This window comes from Peromyscus maniculatus, chromosome 6 (assembly GCF_049852395.1).
Source record: "Peromyscus maniculatus bairdii isolate BWxNUB_F1_BW_parent chromosome 6, HU_Pman_BW_mat_3.1, whole genome shotgun sequence".
Lineage (NCBI taxonomy): Eukaryota > Metazoa > Chordata > Mammalia > Rodentia > Cricetidae > Peromyscus > Peromyscus maniculatus.
This window is the reverse complement of record NC_134857.1, coordinates 115,800,890-115,821,853: the sequence shown is the minus strand read 5'-3', so window position 1 is coordinate 115,821,853 and position 20,964 is coordinate 115,800,890. Positions and strand designations below refer to the sequence as shown.

Genomic DNA, 20,964 nt, shown 5'->3' with positions numbered 1-20,964 from the left:
CCAAGCCAGACAGCATCCCAGTGCTCAGATGAGGAAGTGGACATGAGCTCCCATCTCTAACCAAAAAGCAATCCTCAGTTGACCATTCTTTGCAAATAAAAAGTCAGTTTTCTCCAATGGAGTCTCACTGGGTATATAAACCTTATTTAAAGGGAGGCCCTATGCCTGGTAACACAAAACAAATTCAATGGTATTTTTATAATTTTTTTTTTTGTCTCATATTACTTTGTGTGGTCATTGTGGCAGGGTCCTGTGCTGTTCTCTTTGGTGGAGGGGGTGAGTAGGTGCAGAGTCAATGACACAGACTCTGGGGGAATGTTGAAATAACAAGCTCAGTTTATTCAGGAAGAGGCAAGCCTTATATACCCTCCACCCCACTCCCAGGGGAAGGTCTAATGAATATATGCATCTGCTGGTCCTCTCATTGGTCCAGGTCATCTTCAGATCGTGTCTCAGCTGCTGTTGCTAAGGCCCTTGGGCAGGCCCAAGTTGGTTCTCAGGAAGTATCTTATTACTGGTTTGGACCAGCTGGCCCTTAGGCCTGTTAGGGATGAATCCCCTGATCTCACAGGGTATCTCCTGCCTCATTGGTCTTATGCATATATATTATGATTTCCTATTTTGTATTTTATGGGTCTTGTGTTGTGTGTGTGCATGTGTGTGTGTGTTTCTTTTGCTTTTTCAGTTTTTTTAGGAAGAAGCAAAGTGCTAGAGAGGTCCCCAGAAATCCACAAAGATACCTCCACAATAGACAACTGGCAATGGTTGAGAGAAAGCCCGAACTGACCTACTCTGGTGATCAGATGGCCGAACACCCTAACTGTCATAGTAGAACTCTCATCCAATGACTGATGGAAGCAGATGCAGAGATCCACAGCCAAGCCCCAGGTGGAGCTCCAGGAGTCCAATCGGCAAGAGAGAGAGGAGGGATTATATGAGCAAGAGATATTGAGACCATGATGGGAAAAAGCACAGGGACAAATAGCCAAACTAGTAGAAACACATGAACTATGAACCAATAGCTTAGTAGCCCCCAACTGGATCAGGCCCTCTAGATAAATGAGACAGTTGATTAGTTTGAACTATTTAGGAGGCCCCCAGTCAGTAGGGCCAGGACCTGTCCTTAGTGCATGAGTTGGCTTTTTGGAACCCAGGGCCTATGCTGGGACACTTTGCTCAGCCTAGGTGAAGGGAGGAGGGGACTGGACCTGCTTCAAATGAATTTACCAGGCTGAGCTGAATCCCTAGGGGAGTCCTTGCCTTGAAGGAGGTGGGAATGGGGAGTGGGTTGGGGGGAGGCAGGGGGGGCAAGAGGAGGGAGGACAGGAAAATCTGTGGCTGATACGTAAAATTAAATTAATTATAAATTAAAAAAAACTTTAAATCTAAGTTGTTAAGGGAAGTTTAACAGAAATGAACTTTACCTCACACATGATTAATTTCATGCACATTGAATAAAAGTTGAATCAGTATTCTGAATTTAAAAATTAAAAAAAGAAATCAATAAGCATACATTTGTCCATACAAATATACATGTTCTCAACACTTTATTATAACATTCTCATATTAAAGAAATTGAGCAATTGTAAATATATATACATATACATATATATATATATATACATATATATCACCCATGAGTATGTATATGCACATACACACACACACACACACACACACACACACACACACACAAATTCTGAAGTTTATCTCTGCACTGTAGAGCATCAGAAAAAAAAATCTACTCAGAGCTTTTAGTCTCTGTCTGAGGATTTTCCTTATAATTTCTTGATCTTCCTCGTCATTCTCTAGTGTTTCTCAGCAAGGGTACTTAGAAAGCATACACTGCTGTTATTTGGACCCCATTTTTCCAGAACCAGAGTCTTGACCACTTTCTCTCACAAAAAAAGCTGTGGGCTTGCCCTTCCGCACCAACTTCCCCACAGCACATATACTCAGGTGTTTACACAGAAATAGCACTGTGTCTCCAATAGAGTATGCTTCTTTGCTAATATATTTTCACTGATGTATGTATGTATTTAAGTTTATAACTTATCTGAGAGGCTCTTTATTCAAATCAATACCTACCATTATTAAAGGCAGGCATTTTCACCTTGTGGCTTCTAAATATATCCATTTATTGTTGTATACTCATTAATATTCATTTTTTTAATTGACAACCCTCTTATAGATGTCCAGGTCACTCTGCAAAAAAAACTAAATAATTTTAGTTTGATCAGATGATATGACATTTTACAATGTATTTGTCTCAGAAAAGTATAAAATAGCTATAAAGTGTGACTTTAACTTGATTTGAATGGTACTATATCCTGGATTGTGCACCAAGAAAACTATTTGTGAAACAGACATTAAGATAATTAGATGAAAAGAATGTGGTTATGGAATTTTCCTGGGTCTGTTGCTTACTAACATTTTGACCTTGGGCAATTTAATTACCCTCCCTGCCCCAGTTCCTCACTTGAAAACACAGAATAGTACTGCCCACCTCAGAGACCTACTGCGAAATAAATGAGCAAATACATAGAAATGTCATGATCTACAAGCTAATTCATAGCATGTAGCAAGTACATGCATACATTCATGTATCAGTCTATACATATTTCTATACATTCTGACTGCTGAAAAAGTATCACTCATTTGATTCTGTATGATAATTCACAATTAAGAATTATATGTAACTGATTTCACCTCTGATCCACTCAGATAGGAATATATCTAACACACATTACCTATATCAGCAATTGCCAAATTCTATGCAAATTCATCATCCATGATTCCTTTTCTTGGCAAAAGTTTTTCCTTGTAAGCTTATTCAAATTTTTGTTCACTTGTCAGTATATGGTATGAGGGACTCTTCTTAGAAACCAGTTGGAGATTTATAAAACTTGGGTTTGATTGTTGCAGCTTCTCTGGCCAGTGCCCAACAAGTGTGGATGACATCAGTGGCCTATGCATGCTGCCATTTCATTGGTCAGCTGAGGGCATTGTGCAGCATGGCCTCAATCTACTTTTGCTGCTAATCAGCAGATTACACTCGTGTCTTCATATATATGAGCACAGCTAAGTTTTTGCCTTTTCTCCTCTGATAGACACATTTATAATAAGATAATAACATTTGAAATAGTTACTGCTGATTTTGTTTTAAGAAATATAGAACTATAAAAAGTTGGTTGCAATATTTTTGCTGTAAGTGATTAAGTAACCTTTCAAATCAAATCAGTCAGTGACTTTTTGCAATGATGTTTGGAGGTGATGTGGGAATGTACATGGTGTGTGTGTGTGTGTGTGTGTGTGTGTGTGTGTATGATGTGTGTGTATGTGTTGTATGTATATAGTGTGTAGTGTGTGGTATATATGTGGAATGCATGTGTGTGTGTGTAGAGTATGTATGTAGTGTGTATGTGTAGTGTGTAGTTGGTATATGGAGTGTGTGTGTATTGAGAATATGATTTGTGTGTGTGTGTGTGTAGTCTGTATGTGGTGTATGTAGTGTGTACATTGTGTATGTGGTGTGTATGTGGTGTGTATGCAGTGTTTGTATGTGTGTGTATGTCTGTGTGTTTATGTGTGTCTAGAGTATATAATGGCCATGTGAAGTGTGTGTGTGTGTGTGTGTGTGTGTGTGTGTGTGTGTGTGTGTGTGTGTACAAACATCTGGACTTTGAGGGGAAATATAGTTTGAAACACAAACATTGTTTCATTGTTTCAAAGACTTTTATTTTAAATAAAGCATGGTAGTAAAATGATAAGCACCAGTGCCCTTATAAGCATACAACATTAAATTTCTTCTAACAGTTCAAACTTGAGAACTTCAAAACTGGAGGATTCTGGGATGTAGACCAATAGTGAGAATGTGGATCTGTGTTATCTAACAGGTAACAGTGGTTCCACCACCACCCTTTCTTTTTCTTCCCAGGTACTGCTTTAGGGGTATGGATGTGAATGGAATTCTGTCCCATGAAATGTAAAATGAAAACTGTTAGAATTTTGGGAGGTTTTCTTTACTCTTAAAAAGGAAGAAAGGAAAGCATCCCATTCACTCTAACCTTGAAAAACCACTGTGCAAAGAATTGACGCTGCTGCCTTGCAACCAGGAAGGAGTAAGCCATTCCCTTCAAGAAGAACAGAGAGGTCAAACCATGACACCAAGGGTGAGTACAATAATGGCCCCACAGCTGCCCTACCCGATCGTCAGCTGATGTTTAGCTGCACTTAAGTGTAGCTGGAGTTTTCGTGTGTCCCAGCCTGCCGGGAGTCGGGGCAAATCTCTCCCACTAGCGTCCCCCAAGTAAACACAGAGAGACTTATATTATTTACAAATTGTATGGCCTAATGGGTCAGGCTTCTTGCTAGCTGTTCTTATATCTTAAATTAACCCATTTCTATTAGTCTATAAGTTGCCATGCGGCTCATGGCTTACCAGTATCTTTCCATGTTGCTTCTCATCACAGTGGCTGGCAGCATCTCTCTGCCTCAGCCTTCCACTTCCCAGAATTCTCCTCCCTCTTTGTCCCACCTATACTTCCTGCCTGGCTACTGGCCAATCAGCGTTTTATTTATCAATCAATAATCCGCAGCACTTAAGCATTTTCTCAGGGTTTTTGTTTGTTTTTTTCAAGATAGCTTTAAATAATGTAAGAAAAACAAATACAAATAAGCTGTGTTTCATAGTGTCTGGAAGGACTTGCGATGGTGTCGGCATAAATTGTACACCCAGAGATTGGAAGTCTATGGCAGACTGACATGCTAATGGGCCAGGAACACCTTTAATAAATATGAACACCTGTGGCCCAGGTTGGAAGGCAACTTTTGACAGTGAGGCAAAGGCTAATCTTACTCCTTACTTTGGTTTAAAACACCTGTTGATCTTCAAGACCCATGACAACAACAATCTTAAAATCTTATACTTCTGGTGTTTGGGTCCAGATAAGATCCATTTAATCATGGAAATTTATACCTATTTTTTTCTCTAAGATTATTCTACATAATTAGAATTGGAAAGACCAACTCTTTGGAATGGGACTATAATGTCAGACCAAAGGAGCACAGGGTCCTGCTTCCTTCCACCCTTCTCTGAAAGCTCATGCTGCATTCAGGCAAAAGCATGTTTGCTGTTGCTTTGTTTTGTTTTATTTTTTTGTTTTAGTTATATTGTTACTTTTGAGATTATAATATAATTACATCATTACTCACGTCTCTCTCCTCCCTTCAAACCCTCTCACATACCCCTACTTGCTCTCTTTCAAATTAATGGCCTCTTTGTTCATTCGTTGTTGGTACTAGTTTTTAATGCTAACTCTATAGTGCCCAGATCAATCAATAGTCCCAATGATTTCTACTTTTATTATCAGCATTCCAAAATGTGTTAATTTTCCCAAGGCTGGAGCCATCCCACATGTGACATAAGCATTATTCTTTTAACCAAGGGCCTGTCTAGTTTGAAAAGACAGCACTTCCTTTCCCATTAGGGCTATCCATTTGTCTATTCATTTCATTTGAAATTTGATGGGAACCTGGATGATACGTGGTATATGGAGGAGCTTTAGGAGCTGAAGGGATATCTACATGGTTTATGAGCACTTGTTGCTCTTCCAGAGAATTAAGTTTGGTTCCCAGAACTGACATCATGCTGCTCATAATTGCCTATAAGTGCAGTTCCATGGCATCTCCTGCCCTCTTTTGGACTCAGTGAATAACCAAATACATACACACGCACACTCATCCACACGCATGCACACACACACACACACACACACACACACACACACACACACACACACAATAAAACATCTTATAAGTAGTCTGGTGTGGTAGAAGAGGCAGGTGGATCTCTCTGAGATTGAGGCAAGTCTGATCTACATAGTGAATTCCAGGCTAGTCAGGTCCGTATAGTGAGACCTTGCCAAAATAAGTAAATAAAAAGTGCATTGTCAGGGCTAGGTGAGTGTGAAGCAAAGACAGGTGAATTCCAGAGATTCTGTATTAAAATATGAGGTGGAAAGCAATGTAGGAGATGTAGGAGGTCTCCTAACAGATATCCATCTCTGGCATCCACATGTGTTCTTGCACAGTCAAGCATGCATACATGTAGCTAGAGTTTTCCTGCCTTGCCCACAGTCAGGACAAATCTTTGTCACCTGCCAGTCCTACAGCTGCTCAGACCCAACCAAGTAAACACAGAGACTTATATTGCTTACAAACTGTATGGCCGTGGCAGGCTTCTTACTAACTGTTCTTATAGCTTAAATTAATCTATTTCCATAAATCTATACCTTGCCACATGGCTTGTGGCTTACCGTTGTCTTCATATGCTCCTTGTCATGGCGGCAGCTGGCAGTGACTCCCTCTGCCTTCCTGTTCTCTCAATTCTCCTCTCTGTTCATCCCGCCAATACTTCCTGCCTGGCCACTGGGCAATCAGTGTTTCATTTATTGACCAATCAGAGCAACAGATTTGACATATAAACCATCCCACAGCACATACATGCCTCCCTATCCTCCCCCCCACACACATATACACATACACTCACATACACTCAAGAGTATATTACAGTCATGTAACTAGGACTGTGGAGCAGGTGACACAGTTTATACTGTAGTCATAGAGAATCCTGGGAGTACTTTGAGCAGGGACAAAACTCGCCTGAACTGAGATCTGTCTGTGACACATATTCCTCTCCCGGAAACACGCTGTGAGATGGATGATTGTTCCTACATCTAGAATCAACTAACACACAAGGGGCTGGGTGCTCTACAAGTGATTTGAAGTGGGAAGAGTCATGCTAAATGTGGCCAGTGCCTTCTGGTAACAACCCAGATGAAAGAACTTAGGAAAAGGACACTTTGCACTTTGCCTGCTTGTCCTCACTCTTGCTGGCAAGCCCACCTATCTTGTTGCTATGGAATTTCTTTACTCATAGTAGAACCGACTTCTTCAGGCTTCCTTCACAGACTGAAGACTAGCAGCTCTCTAGGAATCCTCCAGGCCTTCAGCATCAGATTGGGACTGCTGAAATAGTCAGCTTCATGGAATAAATAATAACCAAATTCTCAGATACTCTACCTGAACTATATCAGGTAAGGAATTTAATAAATCCTACATATATGTATATGTGTGTGTGTATGTATCCATTTCTGTTCCCTTAGTGAATCCTGACCTATGCAGCTTGTGATACCAGGAGAAACAGACTTATAAGGAAGAATTTCTCCTATAGACTTGGTTATATCTGGAGCTGGGTTCTTCATCTCAAAGAAATCTCCAATTACTAAAGATCCCCCTGGCACGTGGGAGTGCTGAAAGTTCATGGTGTGAATTATTTAAAGAACTTAGCTAAGGTAAATGCATTTGATAATCCCAGTTCACCACTTCTGAGGATCAAGGGATTTAGTGAGTTGATACATAAAACTTTTGACAATTTATAGAAAAATAAGGAAGATAATGATGCTGGCTGGTTGCTTCTAGTATCATCTAGTGAGGAAGGACCCTAATGAGGCTTAAGACTTTGAACTCTCACATTCTGAAGGGTTGATTTCACCTGGAGAAGTCTCCAACACCTTAGCAGAGGATGTGTCCCTACCTAAAAGGAGTGAGGACCATTGGTGGACTCTATCACTAAGCCCAGGTATTTCTATCACTATCAGCTCTATGAGAAATGGAAATATTCCTCATGTCTTTAACAAAAACAATTCCTTCAACTTCTAAATGTTACTAAGGTGTGATGTCAATAATGAAAGCTTGGCTCTTTCTCTACCCTGGCTGGGTACTACAGCCATGAAGAGATATCCATGAGCAGAACTGTCAGTAATATCTTTATTTTCTGTTTCCTCACATCTCCATACTATTCATTTCAGTGTGCTTCCTTACAAAAAAGCCACAAGGGCTTATTTCACACCCAATCAAGATAGACTTCTACACATTCAGGATTGAGAAATAAACCTTCTTTTATGTAGGTCTGTGGATAAAATCATTCATGCAAGTTACTATTCATGGATAAATTGATGCTCTGGGGGTTATCAGATACACTTTAGCAACATACCCTCCTGTTATGGACATGCATGCAAAAATCAGGTGAATACAGGAAGGTAGAAGGCCATGAATCTTACGACCATAACCAGAATTGTAACATATGTTATTAAACAACTTGTTAAAATTTAAAGAAGGTAAGAACAAAACTATTTGTAACAAGGAAAATCTAAAAGAATGGCTTCCCAGAGATCTCTCTCATACCTGGTAAATATTCCCATTTAATTAACAGACTTTTCAACTTCTCAGGATCTCAGCACAGTGAGAATGAGACATCTGACTAAATGCAAAGCTCCGGGCTTAAACCTACTAAATTACAAAAGACTCCATTAGAAAGCCATGATTGTTTTAATTAATACAGAGGAACAACTGTCAAGTAGACCAGAGAGAATGAATGGTCTGCCAGACTATACTAGAGAAGTGCAATGAATAATAATAATAATTAAAATGATTAATAAAACATTATGTTTCAAGCAGTGACTGACTGATGTGCCTTAGAAAGGTTATCTATGTCTTCTGCAACTCTGTAATTTAAATTCAATCACTTTCTTTCCTTTATAAATAAGGAAGTAAAAGCGGAGAAATGTCAACAAATCTGACCTTGGCCATGCAGCTAATAAACTGAACAGTTATGCCCACTCTGATAACATCTTAGTAGATGAGTTGGTATGTACAAAAAGCTGATGTATTACTACATACTTTTTCTTCTTAAGTGTTGGGAAATGAGCCAATAGTGCCTGTAACTAGATTTTCACTCCACCACTGAGCTAGCTCCTGAGCCACTGTTTACATATTCAATACTTTGTGGTTGCTATAATACAGCAGTCTTTGGCTAGGAGACATTTTGTTTCCCAGTGGACATTTGACAAACGAGAGCAGTAATAATCCAACCTGAAAGAGAAAGCTGCTGTTGGTATTCAGGAGCTAGTGGCCCAAAGCAGAGTTAGGCACAATTTTTGCATGAGGACATAAATGAAAAGAAAACTGCAATGAAAATTAATGACAATTGACCTAGGATACTTTGGTCATGTAACCTATGCATCAAGGGGGTTTTCTCTGCTGGGTTGCAAGGTCTTCTTTGTTCACGCTGTCCCCTGTCCAGCTTTGCAGTCTTGTTGGATGTGCACATGTACTCCTCCGCTTCAGGGGACTGATAGCAGCCACATCAGTTTGGCTTATTGTGTTTTAAAATTATTGCAAAAAAACTCTATGTGACCAATTTCCAAAAAAAAATTTACTTAACACATAAAATCATGCCAAATTGACTTCAAATTTTGTATTTTCACTGATAGAAAAAATATTGGGTTTTTTCAATATGCTAATGTACATGACTCTGAAAGACAGCCTTAATAGAAATGCTGCTTGAAATTGAGTTGACCACACAAACATTTTGCTACCTATGCTTTTTAATTCTCAGTGGAATATAATGGTCCCTAGGGTATGGCTCAAACATTCTTACATTTCTGGGCATGGTGGTTCACACCTGTAAACCTAGAAGAAGAATTACCATGAGTATGAAGCTATCTTGAGCTGGATAATGAGTTATAGGTCAGCCTGGGCTACAGAGTAAGATCCTGCTACAACATCTCCACAGTAAAAATTTTGAGAAAAAAAAATGAAAAGAAGCCTAGAAAAAGTCTCATAATGTCAGTAGTCTGTATGACACTTTTCAATCTTGTATAGAGAAAAATGCTTACAAACCCTAAACAGGTAGAAACTGTACAGCCTTATATCTCGTTTTCAAGACATTTTAAATAATATGTCATCAGAAACTGCAGGAAGCTGTTTCAAAAAGAGGTGATTGGTACAATGAATATTTTGTTGATCCTAGTTTTCAAATTTGAACTCATCATATACAGGTCTTATATCAACTTTTGATAACTGGTAAAACTACAGGAAAATGTTTTTATCTACCTTCAAAATTGGTGTATGAGAAAATTAATTTCAGTTTTTCTGAGAAGGTATGGAGGAGACAGCCTGAGGGGGGGCTTTATAGTCTCTAGGCTCAACCATATTGCTTCAAAGGATATTTGCCTTTTTAAAGATTAAATAGCTTTTCATTGGGCATATACTATCCAGCATCCCCCTTTACCTACTGATGGACACTTAGATTAGTATTATATTTTCTTTTTTCCCCTTTAGAATACAGATTTATTGTCTATTACTGAATCCCGGGGGCCTTTTTATTGTCCCAGGTTGTCTCCTCATCCCTAGGGTTTGCATCCTCATCTAAGAGTGTAAGCCACTTTTCCCAGGATCCGATAGGCACCCACAGTGCTGTCAAAGAGGTAAGTGTTGGGGAAATGTCCCGCTTTGTCCAAAAGGAAGCAGAAGCGTTGGCCTCTGATTTTCAGAGGCAATATGGGAGGAACTTCAGCTCTGTGGACGATGCGGGAAATCTGGTTCAAAGGAACTGTGAAACGGGTTCCCAAGCCAAAGGGGGCATAAGTGGTAAGCCCTCCTGCAAGGAACATGACTGAATGCACAGATTGGAGAGAGTAGAGAAGCACCATGGCTCAAGGCTACCATCATGCCACAACCAACAGCTGCCCCTTAGCGCCAGAGTGTGAAGCGCAGGTCCGCATAGCCCTGGTTTGGAGCCTCTGCAGGAACCCAGATAAGAGGTCGGGACCAGGTGCAGGAACCCAGATAAGAGGTCAGGACCAGGCTGCAACAGCCAGGGAGGTCCAGAAGATACCCTGGCCGGAGCCAAACAGTCCAAGAATGGCAAAGAAGCGGCCCCGTTAACGCTGGAAGAGCAGCACATCCTGTGAGACCCCATTTTACAAAGGCCGGTACTCAGGGTAGGACTGCAGTACAACAGCCTGCTGACCCACCGCCACCAGGGTGCCACCATGGCGGGACCTAATATTTTATTGTCAGTATAATAAGCCAGTCAGAGAAAGACAGTTACTGAATGATCACAATTGCTTGCAAAAGCTCATCAATTCTTAGAAGTAGAGTAGAAGTGTGATCACCAACGGCTTGAAGGGCTGGAGAATGTTAGTCAAAGTTTATACACAGTCAGTAAAACAGAAGAATAATCCAAGAAGTTTGTTGTGGAGTGTAACTGCAGTTAATAATATTATATATACTTGAAAATTGTTAAGACTTTAAGTGTTCTTCCCACAAAAGCAAACAGTAAGTAGATGAGTTAATACATATTACCTTGTGGTAGCCATCTCACAATGTAAAAATATATTGAAACATCATGTTGCATACCACAGATATGTAATTTTACTCTTTAATTTAAAATAGTTGCAAGAATGATTACAGAGCTTGAAACAAAATTCCTCCTTGGGACAACACTTTGGGCTGTCAGGTGAACTAGTTTAACTCTGAGCTCTTTGCACTCTAAAACCACCATATCCCAAACAAAATAGACTGTGAAGAAAAAAAATCTTGGATCTCACACCTAATATCCTCCTGAATTAAAACTAAAGTTATGGCCCTAGACCAAGGAACAGAGGGAAAAAAAAAGAGAGGAGCCCAAGTCTGGCTCTGAGCAGTGGAGATTGAGGGCCTGTACCTTGCTTCCATGCAGGCCCAGACAGTAGCATCTCTTGGAGGAAAACATCTATGAGTCCTACTCTGGGGGTTTCCATAGATATGGAGCAAAGCCACAAGCTAAACATACACACAAGTGAATAAAGGGACAGGAGAACAAGATACAGAGTTTTTTCTTTGTCTCTGATGGTTAGTTATCTTAGCAGAAATGATGCTCACCACTCAAATCATGTTCACCTTTGCTTTTCTGCACAAACCTGTCACCCTCCAGTAGTTAGTTATGGCCACATGATATCCATGTAGGTTCTTCTCCATGTCCTTTCTTTCCTTTGGCATACAATGGTATCAATAACCAGGTGGTGTTACAAGTCATCAAAAGTATATACCAGAGCTTTCACTTCACTTATCTGCTTGCCAAATCTATCACAGTTCCAGGGATGGATCTGATTGGAGGGACATGGGAATGAAAAAAAAAATACACACAGACAGAAAAACTGGGATTAGGTGGACTGGACTCTCTGTTGGAGGAGATGCAGCACCCCAGAGGCTCAGTGTGTTTATTATATACAATTGAACAGGAAGACAAGTTCCTTCATATAGATGAACCTACAGGGAAGATGCAGATAAAAAGAAGTCAGGGTTATTATATACAGTTGAACAAAGAGGCAGGCTTAACTAATCTTGGTAAGGGTAGTTTCTGTGGGAGCACTTGAAGCTGTAAATATCCAAGGTAGAAAGATACAGTGGGTACTTTCTGCACACTCAACATTTACACTCACCAAGAGGGAAGGCTTTGCTATTTCTCATGGGTCTAATATGTTGGGGGTCCTCAACATTGCCATGCCCATTTAAATAACACCTGTTCACTAAAGATTTCACTCACTCGGGGTTTCCTCTGCTTCCCACACTTGCTAAGTTATTTTGTAGCTCAAACAGGCAGGATTTACAAATCCTCTTATGTAGGAATTCTTCATTGATGTTGGGATATGACCCGTGTGCATGGTTCATCATTCCCTAGAGAACTGAATGATGCCTATCTTCCGTACCCTACCATTATCAGTCCAAGAATCCTTCAAGAGTGTTATGAAGTTTATACCATGACCTGAACATTTGTCTTGGTGAGAACTGGAAGTATCTCCATTCAGGACAATGTGAATATATTTTAAATGAAGAAAAACAAGCTTGGATTCTATCTGTCATAGTTCTGGCAAAGATTGCTACTTTCCACTAACCTACCCCATCTTCTTGAATACACACTTAGTTGTAACTTTCAACCATCCTTGCCATGTATCCATGTGACTATGTTTCCAATTACCTATGAGAAAACAAGCCAGGTTTGCCAACCTCCAGTCAGGCTGATAATACCTTCCATGTATGCTTGCTTATGGTTTTTCCCCATGCTGATTAACTGAGACATCAGGGAGATTTAGACACTGTTTGTTGATAGTGACAAAGCTTCTTTCCACTGTTAAAACTTTGAATACAAACTTGTTATCTAATCTTCTATATATAATGTTTTCATGGAGCCTATGTCTCAGACATGTTTGGCATAGATCACAGTTTCTAATATCAATGCCTTGCATTTGGATATCACTTGTGTGTTGAATTAATTCTCTTTAAACTTAATTTCTATCATGGCACTTGGAGATAGTTATGAGTTTGCACCTACATTGTAGTATTTTACAACCTGTCAGAAATAATGCAATACCAACTACTTAATATTGTCTAATACGTTGTACATTTTAATCTGGTAAAAACAAATGCTTGTTACTAGTTATAACATGCATGCTCTTATTTGAGATCTTTTCTGCTTGTACTGAATGTAAACTGTTGGGATTTTAGATTCTTAAGTACCCTCAACTCAACTTCTCTCTACAAACCTCTGCACCAGGAAGAAGAAGGCCCTAAGACAAAACTCAAATTCAAACACGTCTTCAAAATTTCCTTGTACTCATAAGCAAAGTGTTAGGAAGAGAAAGGAAGGCAGGACTTGGCAGCTATGGTGAAACAGTTAGGGCAAGTAGCTTTTAAAAGACTAAAGTTTCTGACAGGAGACAGATTATGAAATTCAAACCACTCTGTGGGCAAGGGAAACCCATGAACAGAGCAGTTGCCAGGATCATGGATAGTTTCTAGTGATCATGCAGCTCCCTCAAGTTTGCAAATACCAGCTTCATGCTAGCAGGAAGTTTCTCCCACTGCTAGTGGCCAAGTGTGTCTTGGTCACTAACTATAACACTCAGACAACTTCGCAGAGCTGTGGTTTTGTAAGAAATTCTCCCATTTCCTGGAAAACAGCTGACTTATTTCTCTAGAAGTAGATGTAAAAGTTTTTGGGGGATCTTCATTCTTCTCTTTGGTTTCTTGTGACTTAACTTTGTGTTTAAATTAGAGCTTAGGTTTATTGTAGAAATATTACAGGGCATGATGAGTTCAATGTTATCAGAAAAGGCAAGCTCTGAAAGTAGTCATATATATAAAAGTAACATATATATGAAAAGCAATGTAACAGTTAAAGGCATTGAGCCATCATGAATGTGACAAAGGCCATTTCATTGCCCATACAATTTAATCCTTGCTGTTAAGAGATATTGAAGACTAGATACCATGATGTATTTTTCAGTGTAGATCTGATCTTTATTTTTTAATTAATAATACATGGCAGAAATATCTGAGAGCTGATCTATTATTTATATTATCTCTTTCAAAGAGCTATTCATGCATTATATATCCAGACAGAAAACTCATTTTATATTTGAAGTTACTTTTTCAATAGATAATACACTAAAGATGCTATCATGTAAGGAAAACAGTTGTGCTCGAATCTACAGTTCTGGAGTTCTTTGTACTCTGCATGCTGAAAATGGACAGCAGTTGAGCAGTACAAAATGCACTTTTATAGACATCTATTGTTGAAAGTTCTTGGTAAAAAATAAGAGAATATCCCATGTGTCCATTTAGAGCTAGAAACAAAGACTAAATCTAGAGAAATTGAAGATGGGTTTTAAAAAATTAATACCCCAAGTTATTCATGCCATTTTTCCAGGGAAGACTAATATAATTTCCTACATATTATGTGTTTGTAAACAATACTCAATCAAGACATTCTATGCCAAGTCAATTCGGATCACATTTTTCAGCACTAAAAATCTAAAGTACCTCACTCAGTTGTGTCGATACACAGAGCAAGCATCTGCTGGGCCCTTTAATAACTTACAGCTTTCTCTTGAACAACAAACATGTAGTGCTGCAATCAATTTCTTAATGAAACTCCTCATTAAGAATGGTTATTTAAATCTGGTGCAAGTATACCTGAATTGCATGTGCAAAGACTGGGGAAGGGATGCTGAGAGACAGATGAATAATTCAAGCAGACACCAATCTTTATATGACTGGAATGAACTAATCCCCCTCTTTCCACCTAATTTATAAGTCTACCCTGGATAAATTACTCTCCCAGGCATCCAAGGTTAAACTTTGTATATTACACTTAAAGGCTATTGAAAATAATTTGAGCTGAAATTTTATGGGATATCTTGTTTCAACAATGCTTATAAGGAAAGAGTGCTTAGATAATAATCTTAGCTTTTGTAGGAAAAGAGCATCATATGTTCGGGCAATAATTTGTTTTTAAGATGCTTCTACTCTTCCTTGATTAAGAAATATGAATCTGCCTGTTTTAGCACTTTCTATCTCTGATATGGTTAAAAGTTTCAAAGATGAATAATAAGAATCAATATGAACCCAAAAGATCCTTTGGTTTTAAGAAGGTATCAGAAAAAAAAAGATTGTGTCTTTTATAATTATTGCAGTAATTTTAAAGTCTGTTGAATCAACCAACCTCTTACTGTTCCTCACAGCATTTAGAAGAAGCATTCCTTGCATTGAGACACATCTATCGAATGACTTCTTTAGCCCTGACTCTACAAACACCGTGCATCAAATTCAAAGTGCAAGCTGTCAGTTGGTGACCTAAATATTTCTAATCAAATACAAGAGCGATAAAGTCACACGCTACGTAACAGTGCATCCAGTGATGAACCACATGTACGATAATGGTCTCATGAAATCCTGATGGAGTTGAAATGTTCTTAGTACCTAGAGACATTGCCATGTCCTATTCTGATGTACTTCTTTGGTGGTTGGAATGAGAATGGCTCCTATAGGCTCATGTATTTGAGTGTGTGGTCTCCAGTTGGTGTACCAATTTGGAAAAAATTTGAAGGTGTGACCTTGTTGGAGGTGTGTTACTATGGGTGTGTGGCTTAAAGGTTTCAAAATCCCACACCATCCTCAATGGATTCACTTGTTCTCATGCTTGTGAATCAGATGTGAGCTCTCAGCTACTGCTCCAGCACCATGCCTACATATCTACTGCCATGTTTACTGCTGTGATGGTCATGGACTCTAATCCTCTAGAACGGTGAGCCCCCAAATGCAATGCCTTCTTTTATAAGTGTCCTTGGTCATGATAGTAGAAAAATAACTAAGTCAACTACTGAAATGTTTGGGGTGATGCAAGAACAAACACAATTACTGTGGTGTCATCATTTGGTTGTACATAGTACATCTTAGTGTAGTGACAATAAATTATCCTGTATTGGTTCATATGTTTTCTATGTTATAATCATTTTAGAGTGTACTTCTGATTATTAAAACTGTTCTTCAGGAGCCATCTCAGAGGCACTACTATCATAGGGATGGAAGCTCCTGAACAAACATGTGGAAGACAGAGCTACTCATGGTCCCAACTGAGTAGACTAAGGGTCAGGCATGTGCTTATGCCTTAGTTTGTCACACACAAAAGAACCATTAAAGGGTAGGAGAAAATTAAGAACAGAAAAAAGGATATAAAAATATTATATGTAAAGTAGTAGCATGTGTGTGTTTGATGATGAGTTGTTATGAAGAAGTCAAAATTAAGAACTTCTAAAAATTTTTCTAATGTAAAAAAGCTACAGTAAGCTGCTGTTAGCTTCTTATTTATAGAATTCTTTTAAGTTCATTGTAGCCTAAGTGCAACCTGGAGTTTATAAATTGTACAACAATATAAGGTAGTGTCCTTGTTTTACCCTCTCTATTCTCACCCACTGACCCACACAGAGAGGATTCCTTTCTCACAAACTCCACTCACATTAGGTGCTATTTAGGCATGCTACCCACCCCCCTTAGATACACACATACCTCAGCTAATGTATTTTTCAACATTTTAAGTAATTTTAATTAACAGGAAATTTTACAAAATAAGAGTGATGCCATGTACCTTGACACAACTTCTCCCAATTTTAGCATCCTGCAAAGCTATAGGGTAGCATAATTTACAAAAGCAAGATCAAGAGCAATTCATCACCAGTAGGATCCCCCATGCTCAACTCTCACAGCCACACCTCCTTCCCTCCCTCCCTCTTCCTCTGCTCACTTCCTTAACCTCTCCCACCTCCTCTGCCTTCTTAAACCATAGTAGCCACTGGTCAGTTATGTTTTTATAATTTTGTCTTTTTAAGAACACTGTCTAACTAGAATCACACAACATACAACATTCTGGGGATTTTTGTTTTTACCATGAGAATTTACTGGAAAATTCTTCCAAGTCATTGCTTGTGGTGGTAATCTAATTGTACTGAAATGTGATTTTGATTGTATGTTAATAAATAAAGTTGCCCCGGGGGTCAAAGCTATTAGAGCCATTGTAAGAGTGTGGCGGTGGTGGCACATGCCTTTAATCCCATAGATCTCTGTGTGTTCAGGGATACAGCCAGCATTGGAGACATATGCCTTTAAGACCTAGGGGGCTGTACATTCAGACAGTGACGAGGCAGTCACGTATTTGGGTTTACAACCAATGAGAAGGCAGAACAAAATACTATAAATAGACGAACAGACAGGAAATAGGTCTCTTTTCGGGAAGCTGGGACACCGCAGGCGGAAGGGTGAGATTTTAGCTCTGAGCTCTGACCTCTCGGCTTTCTCTTTTACATTGTTTCTGTGTTTCTTATTTAATAAGACGGTTAGTTACATCTACAATTGCTTGTCCAAATAATTTTTCCCTTTTGTTCCTGAATAATACTTTTGCTATGGTGCCACTATACTTTGATTAAGCACTTAGCCACTGAGTATAATAAGCAAGGCTTGTGAGCATTTCTAGGCTTGTGGGGAGCAAATGACATACCCATTATCCTTTCCTTTGTGTTTGCTCTGAGTTTATTTTGCTTTTGACTTTCTAGGTTGTCGAGGTGGTAGCTTAGACTGCTGATTTAAGATTTTCCTCTATTTCTAACACATGTTTCTAATGCTACACATTTTCTACCTTTGTACTATATTTTCACTGTGTTTTTTTTTTCTGCATGGGGACATACTGATACATGAACACCATTCTGTTGCAGTAGGCATGCTTGGTACCGTGTGTGGAGATTTGTCTGCTAAAAGCAGTAGGCTATGTATGTGCCCCAGGAGTTTCATGGACTCTACAGTGTAGAGTCTATACCATCTCCCTCTGTGGGAGTTCACTCTGTCTTCTCGAAATGACAAAATCACTCCACAACACAATTCTGAGAACACACTTATCATTAAGCAACATGAAAGTATAGTTTTATTATTTTGTGTCATGATGAACCAGTTGATAATTGCACAGAGAAGAGGGTTCAAATCATACCTAGCAAAACATAAAAATTTTCAAAACTGCAGTTTGTATTTCCTTTAATTTTTCATTTCCTCACATGGTTCAGGCAGTAACATTCTCTGATGTTTCCTAAAGAAAAAAATAACTTGCAATGTTTAAAATACCATTATGCTTGACATTTATGACAGTTTTTCCACAGGAAGACTTTAGCATGTATTTAATTTATTCAATCACAATGGCACTTCTCATCTGCTAGTGATGTAATATGTGCCCCCCTCCAAGACAAAAGCTATCAAAAAGCACAGAGATGAGCAGAAATCTCTGTGGTACCTTAAAAAGGTACTGTTAGAGTTTGGGTGTGTGCCTGGTTGAACTGTGACACATGAACATACTATATATATATATATATATATATATATATATATATATATATAACATTTGATATATATAATACATTTGATATATACATATATAATATACATATATGTGTTACATTATATATACATATATAATATACATATGTGTGTTACATTATATATATATATAATAGTGGACCATTTCAAATGTTTTTTTTTAAGTTCCAAGTTGTCCCACCTTCTAGTGCACTGATGGAGGAAACAGAAGTCAAGAGGAGGCAACTCTCTGAACCTCACTGAGACATCTGCTTGGTTGTTTGCATATTTTGCATATTGTTACTTTACTTCTCCTTTCCCATGAAAGAAATCTGATTCTGTAGACTAGCTTAATTTTTCTTCTAAATCCCACCAACCTAACCGCCTTCTTTGAGATCATGTACCAATATTCATCAATGAATGTGTCCTTCACCTTGGTGATATTGCTTGACAAATAATTTTCTAATATATTCATACTACCATTGGCACAGTCTTTACAAACATTCCATCTCCTCAAGGGTGATTTATGTTCTATATCTATTTTCATCCCCTATGCCAGTAATCTATCAATTTTACAAGATGTTTTTTTTCTGGGTGGGAACTTCTGAGTTTGGAGAAGTTTCTGTTCTGTAATTTTGTTTTTACTTCACTGACTTCTGCTATCATGATTTTTTCTTCATTTCCTGCATATTTGGGTATTATTTTCATCCTACTTCTTAAGGTGGATACTTTATGGCTGAATCACTTTCATTTTATTCTAGTAAAGTTTTCCTCATTCCATATCATCTTCTTTCTATTCTATCTTTATGTACAGCTCACAAACATATTTTATTGTCATCAAATATTAATAAAGCTTTCATCTCTTACCTTCATTGATATGTCAAAAGACTTAATCTTAAGTTTGTTGTTTTATGCTTTGCCATATATTGAAAAACATTGTTTTTCTTCAGACTGTCACTTGGTAGTCAATTTCTATTTTGATTCTTCTGAAAATTATATAGTACTGTAAGTTTATATAATACTTTCATGAATATAGGTTATACTGTTATTGGACCGTTAACAAGGGTGAAAATTCCATGTCCCTTCTTTCTTTTCTTTTCTTCTCTGGTCTAAAATCTGTCTATTATATTATTTTTCTTCTTTGTAATAGCTCTATGATTAAATTTACAACTTTAAGTGAATAGTCAGTGATCTCACTTGATGCCTCGGCCCATAAATCAAGAAATTTTGCCAGCTGATACACATCTGCAACGACACTGTTCAGCCATATAATGATGCTGCTGTTGCCCTGACCACATCTGCTGCGCCCTTCTTATTTACCTGCATCTCCACAGCAAGCACATGGTACTTTGAGCCCCAAGGATGTTTTTCTGATCTGTTGGCAAAGGGCAGCTGCCAGCTATGCTGGGAAACTAGTCCCTAGCCAGTGCTCCCAAATGGGTAGTGGATAAGCTGCTCTTCTAGCCCCTTCGAAAGATGATCTAATACTTGTTCTTCACTCTCCCAGAACAGTCCAGATGGATTGAACCCCAGGTGCCTACCAAGTAATAACATACCTTTAGTGATAACTTCCTTTACTTCTTTCAGTTCTCAGTTTTTTCCAGCATTTACTGAGATTAGCCCTGGTGGGGGAAGGGGGGGGGAGCGAGAAAGAAAGAAAGAAATTATACATCAGAATCTACTTTTGAAAATCCAGTTTAAATTATATGCACTACATCTGATGCTGGGAGCCACTCAGACACTTTGAGTGGCAGTTCTCAGTAAAGCTCATCCATAATACCTGGAGCCTATTAAAGGAAAAATGATAACAGCATTAAATTACCATTTAGGTTCCGTTCTAGAAAGCTCTCCATGTAGCATCTAGGTATTCTGATTTGGCCAACAGTACTCAACCTACTACTGGGTGCTGAGAGTGAATGTACCATTTCTGAATCTACTGTGTCACTGTCCCTCAAGAATTTAGCTAATATTAATGTAAGAGGTAAAGTAGGCATGAGACTCCATCATTAAACAGAAATTATATATTTGAGATAAAATATATACAGCACCCCAGGGATTTATCCTGTTTCCCAGACTAGTGTCTGTACCCCATAGAGTTCCCGAGCAAATGATGCAGGGAGTGCAGGGCCTTTCAATACTTTATTAACAAGCCTGTCTTGAGGAAGTATACTTGGAAGGTTGATCTAATCAATGAGACTGACCAAACTGAAAGACAATGGAATCCACTGGCCAATAGTTTCTATAGCCAAAAGACTGGGTTTGTTGTTGTTGTTGTTGTTTTTAATCAAAGCAGTGGCAGAAAATAAATGGAATTTATTCTCTGTATATGGGACAAGGTCTACAGATACAATTGCATGATGACAAGTTATAATCTTTATCACTCATATGAGATAGGCATAACAA

The 20,964-nt window shown here is 38.6% G+C and overlaps 1 pseudogene; it reads right to left on the bottom strand.

The window, feature by feature from the left end:
- Positions 1-10,268: 10,268 nt before the first annotated feature.
- On the bottom strand, positions 10,269-11,225 carry LOC102921994 (transmembrane protein 223 pseudogene; annotated as a pseudogene).
- Positions 11,226-20,964: the final 9,739 nt, after the last annotated feature.